Source organism: Drosophila yakuba, chromosome 2R, assembly GCF_016746365.2.
Source record: "Drosophila yakuba strain Tai18E2 chromosome 2R, Prin_Dyak_Tai18E2_2.1, whole genome shotgun sequence".
NCBI lineage: Eukaryota > Metazoa > Arthropoda > Insecta > Diptera > Drosophilidae > Drosophila > Drosophila yakuba.
In genome coordinates, this window is record NC_052528.2 from 8,308,984 (window position 1) to 8,314,983 (window position 6,000).

Below are 6,000 nucleotides of genomic sequence, written 5' to 3' on the forward strand. Positions count from 1 at the left end.
GGGATTGAAAGTCTCAACTTAAAGCGACCAGTGACAAGTTTCACTCATGTGATTTATAAACTTGGCTTAATCAAGCGCTGTCGAACTGGTGTTATTTGAATTGTTGTCTCTGTCAACGTCGATAAATCGGTTTCATGTATGGGTTCTGGAATATGTTGGTCAGTAAGATAGCAACCATTTTTCTCAAATCTCCACTTGTATGTTTTTAGAGCTTAATAATTTGTCAAAAAATGCTCTAAGCTTGCCAAACCGTATTTAGCTAGTGTTTACCAAGCTTAGTTGGCTCTAGTCTTTCTACCGCCCTTCAAGTGTAATTTTGTGTGATGTTTCCCAATCCAGCTATATACAGATCGTCTATATACAGATTCACCACACAGATTTCCCCATTGGCATCAGCTTGAAACAATTGCACAAAGCAGCGACAGTCAAGCCATTATAACGGCGAAATACGGACTCCCAGAGCCAAAAACACACACATATACGTACATCTCCTCTTTGGGATGCAGCGAACGCTACATCAATTTGTCGAATAAGCAACTTAATCATTTGCCATTGTCAATGCAATGCGGCTGCCTTTTGGCCATTACCGATGCTGTCGGTCCAAAGCCAGGATGTCGGATGGCTGGGTGGCTGGATTGCTGGATGTCTCGATGGCTGGATGGCCGGAACAGGAACCAAACTTGAGCCCGAAGGAGGATGGCCGGCAGATGGGCAAACTCGAATAGAACAGAAACGTTGCCAAGGCTTCGAATAAAAATTATGCAGACTCGAAACAAGGACGAATGTGCAGTGGGTGGGTGGTGCAGCTCCATTCAACCGACAAATGTGGCCATGCCACTTGCTGCCAAAATCAGCACGGCCAAAAAGGGGCACAAGATGGAGGGGCTTAACTCTACTTGACTTGGCTCAAAACTGCCACTGCCCCAGCCTCTGGATTTTTGGCTTCAACTTCAGCTTCGGTTCGGTTTAGCACTGGCTTTTGGCCGACTGCAGTTGCACAATTTGCCGGCTGGGGGTTCCGTTTTTGGGCCATCCACTTGCTGCTGCCATATTGCCACTTGCCACTTGGTTTTATGCAACAAATCATTGGCATAATTTAAGGCACCCTCTCTTTTTGGGGCTTCACTGGACCGGCGGCTTGGGGCTAAGTGCCATGCATGGACAGGATACCCAGTTTCCATCCCCTTTATACTGCCCGTACTCTGTATGATTATTGAATGCGGTCGGAGAATAATGAGGCTTCTCTACCATCTTCGATTGCAGGTCCAGTCCATAAATGTTGTGTCTGTGCAGTCGGCCTGTGGAGTATCAAGCGGATTAAACTTTCCATCTTCTCTCTTTCAGCTCTGGCAGGATTTGTTACCGATGTTTGGCTTTTTAAATTGCAGAAGTCCGTAGAGTTAAGTTGCATAATTTCTCGCAGTTTGCGAGCTACAATAGGATCAAGTACGTCTGTATTAGGTTTCAAATATTTAAATTTAATTAGTGAACATTTATTAGGTGTGAAAAACGGTTAAATATGTTCTAAAACCATTACGAATCAATCATCGGGCTGAAAACTGATAGGGCTCCTATGGGTAAAACCTCATCACACTTATATAAATTTGTAATGCGGATTATGAATATATTTTCCACTTATTAAATTTATTTAACTATCATTGTGCAAACTTGTTCAACACCCCAGTAATCTGAGCCGAAGTTTCCCGCTCATTCTGGCAACTTGTTTTTGGAAACTTTCCGGCAAAACTGAATGCCAGCAAACTGAATGCAGATGGCCAAGAAGAGCAACGGTGCCCAGAAAGCGCCAATAACAAACAATAATACTCGTAATGGTGCCGCTCGCAACGGCAATTTAATTAAATTTTTTGGCCCAGGTCCGCTCTGCGCTGGTCTAGTTCTGGGGTTCCAGAAACCCGGCTTTGGCCCAATGAAACGTGCCCAATGAAACGGAGAAGCGGGACGCAGCTCTCCAGGCACACACGAGTATGGTATCTGTATGAATATACATATACCTGGAAACTCTGTCGTACGGCGACATATGCGGCGCATAAATTAAACACTCCTTGGGAGCCGAGGAGAACGATCTGGCTCACGTACTGGCCTTTCTAGGCGACTCTGCCACCTGCCACCTGCCAGTTGCCTCTGGCTTTTGGCCATAAACGTGTAGGCACTGCTCATTAGTTTTTCTCGGCTGAAACTCCTTGAGACACATTCACCGCTCAACAGCCAACATCCAACAGCCAACAGTCAGCAGCCAACGGTGTGTATATATATTTTACTTTATTGATTTAAATTCATTTTTCTTTTGCAGCTACCCGACTGCGACAACATTATTCGCATTACTCGTTCTCGCCCGGCTTGCAGCTGAGCAGTTAATCATTTCTGTCCCCGTTTTCCATCTGCACGGAGCACTTCACCATCGTATTTATACTGGTGTTGCATTTTTTTGGCTCACGTCCGATTCAATTTCAAAAAAGGTGTCTTCCAATTGGCTCCCCTCCAGCTGCTCCTCCACCTCGACCCACGGCCATAAAGTTTGAGTTCGACACTTTTTGAGCAAATTTACGGCCCATCGAGAAAATATAAAATGGAATCTGCGTATTCTCAAAATTAATGAGAATTTCCATTTTATGGATTAATGCAATTTAGTTTTGTCTTAATTATGAATGCTAATAATAATGTATTTAAAAAATTATACTTATGAAAATAAAGCTAATTTCAGACTTGCATTGATTATATTAAGGCTGGCTTAGTGGTTTGCTTATCTGTTTAAAACTTCCCCAACGCACTGTTCTTCTGTATTTATACTACATATATTTTATTCCTATCGTTTTTTGCAAAAACGGTTTCGGAGTTGGAAAGTGGAGCGGGCTTTTCTTGGTCTGGCTTTTCTGGCCTGCAGTGATGGAAAAGTTGGGAGTCCTCGTCCGAACGTAGCTGGTTTGTGTCCAATGAGGTGTGGCTTTTGTGGGAATGGAAGAGGAGTTTCCGAGCGGAGTGTGGGCAGAAGTTTATCAATAAAATGCTGCGGTACACGAGTTATTTCTTTTGCATAGATGGATAAGCAGACAGATTGGTAAGGAGCAGCACAGTTGGAAGTCAGTAGCCGGTTGCTCGGTGGCTCGGTATGCTCGACTTCTCGACTCTGAAAGCACTTTTTGTGTGGGCAAATATATTTATGCTGAATGGTCATGGTGCATGGATACACTCCATATCTCAATAATATGTTTGAGGTCACAGCCGGGAACTATTCCGTTTAACCTTTGGTAACCGGGAGGGGGGGAATTGAGATCCAATAAATCCATCAGTAGCGATAAAGCACACAGCTGTCATCCTATGTAACTCAATCCCAAGCCGAGTGCGGAAAACACCAATCGAAGAAAAGATTCACTTTTCGGGGCTCCATTGAAGGTGTGTGTGCATTCGAATAACTCAATTAACATCTTACTTCCACGAATTATGAGCGGATTTGCGAGCTCGAATAAATGCGTACCTGGTGTCTCGGATCTTGTATCTTGTTTCTGGCATGTTTTGAAGAATTACTCGAGCTCAAATTTCAGACAGCGACGAAACACGAAACTTTGGCACGAAACCAGGCACTGTTGTGAACAATTGATTGGAAAAGGATTCGGTGTATGGCTCGCTTTTCCCCGAAAATTAATTCCCATTGAAGCGTTAATCCATTTCAGGTTCTCGGCAGCAGGGTCACCAAATTATTAAATTGTTGCATGCGCACATAATCGGATTTAAAGGGCCGGATGGGTTTATTTTTTAGAGGTTCTACCCTTGGGCAATTGCCTGTGCTGCCGCAACTATTTAGTGACAATGACCTACTTGTTGTTCGCCGGCTCACAAAAACCTTATCCTAAACACTCACGGCTGAGCAAAATTGTGCATAAATTAAAAAAAAATGGTGCACAACATAAACTATGAAGCCGTAAAAACGGGTGGCAAAGGATATTGCCTTGTCAGCCTCCCCTCTTCGTCCGCTCCAATGTGTTTTTCCTTTCAAAGGCAAAATTGATGACAATGCGGCTTTTCATCGCCTCGCCTCTGCAGCCTTCGTTTTATTTTGCGTGTCTATGTCTGTGTGTGTGTGCCTAACAAAAGATAAAAATTTTTATTAAAACCATTATAAACTGATTTTGTTGCAGACAAAAAACGAGAGGGGAATATGAAAGAGGGCTTACGATTCGAGCGGGCCAAGTGAAAGAGAGGACCTCCTCCAACGACGCCTGTCGAAGGCTCTACACTTAACCGGATAATGAGGGGATCCTTTGAGGAAATCCTTGCTGAGAACTGCTTGATGGAATCCTGTTAGGGGGGTGTTCCATACCATTTCATGTTCAGGGTATAATTTAAATTGTTGTTCAACGTTCCAACCAGTTGAAGTGGGGGCTTTGTTCTTCATTTGAGTTCTGTTTTTATTTCCTACCGCTATATGTATATATTTACCTAATTGTTAGACATGGCAAGCTAGTTTTCCACTTCAATTTAAGCTCACATAATCAGCAATTGAAGACTTCCCAGAATCAATTGAAAACTTATCTCACCAATGATCTCCTCTGGTTAAACTAATTTAAGTCGATCGATAGCAGTTGCGCCATTTTATTGAAGATAAACCGATTCTAACCACCAATTAAATTTGTTGCTCAATAAATATCTCGCCTGTTATCGAACTCCGCCCACATCTGATCGTCTTTCACCAGAACATCGCAAACACCATATATCATCCCCATTTGGCGGGAGGACACAATGTTTGCCTACAGTGCGTACCAAAAGTGTACAGCATATCATATAAGTGTACGACCACTTATATAATACTTTCTAACGAATATAATTTTATATAATGTTGAAGAACAACTTGCAATTCGAATCTAATGAATTTTAAAACAGAAGTAGTAAAGTTTAAATTCCCCTTAGCTAAAGTATTGAAAACTTAAGACATAGATCTAAAATATTATATTGTGAAAATACAACCGTTATATAATACTGTATCTATACTCATCCTTTCCTTACGAGAAAGAGCCGCACTGTGCGAAATCTATTGCCACGCTCGAATTACATACACGAGATTAAAGGAGGCGCCCACATACGGTAAGCAAATATTGTACGTTGTGTAAATATCCTGTCTCCATATCGTGGCTTCGCTTTTCGCTTTCCGCCTTCCACTTTGCATTTTCCAGTTTTCCCCGACCCTCGGTGTGGGAACGGCAATATTAGGCTTTTGTGTGGCACACGGCGAGCGTCGTGCTGGGCCAGGTTTTTCGCTCTGTGTACGGGTGTGTGTGTGATAACAAACCGAGGATTATTTCGCATTACTTTATTTTCAGGACCGCTTGCAAGTTTTGCGGTCTTTTGGCACAGGCTTCGTCCCTTATAATTTACACGCTGATTGCACGACGGGATTATGTATAATTTCTGTACGGTTTTTGCTCCTGCCCGAAAATCCCAACCCTCCGCCTTTTTAGCACCTCTTGGTTTATCAGATCCGCTAGGTAGATATATATTTTTTGTGTGATTTTTTGCCTTTGCCTCGGCACGTTTTCACAGGCTTATGAAATTAATTGTACGATGTGTGTAGGGTGGATGCGGTGATGGATATGGATATGGATATGGGCACATTTGATTATGTTTTGGCTAAATAATGAAATTATCTGGCAATAAAGCCTAATTCCTTGCCATGGCTCTTGGCAATTTTAAAGGTATTAGCGTGGCATTAAGCCTCCCAGACGGTCGTGGATAATAATGGATGGTGATTTGGTGGAGGTTGGATAATTGAAATCTAATGCTTCAGTTTCGGGCAGCTGGAACCGCAGGGAAAGTCGTTAGGGAAAGTGCTTGACCCAACTGACCTAACACAGTAACCGCATTAGATCCCTCATAAGTGTGACAGACCACCATGTAAGTGAATCCGAACTCAAGGCAGGCGCAAATATTGGAAAAGCTGCCATCTATCTATCTATGTAACTATCTATCCAACCTCAACGAGCAGCACAT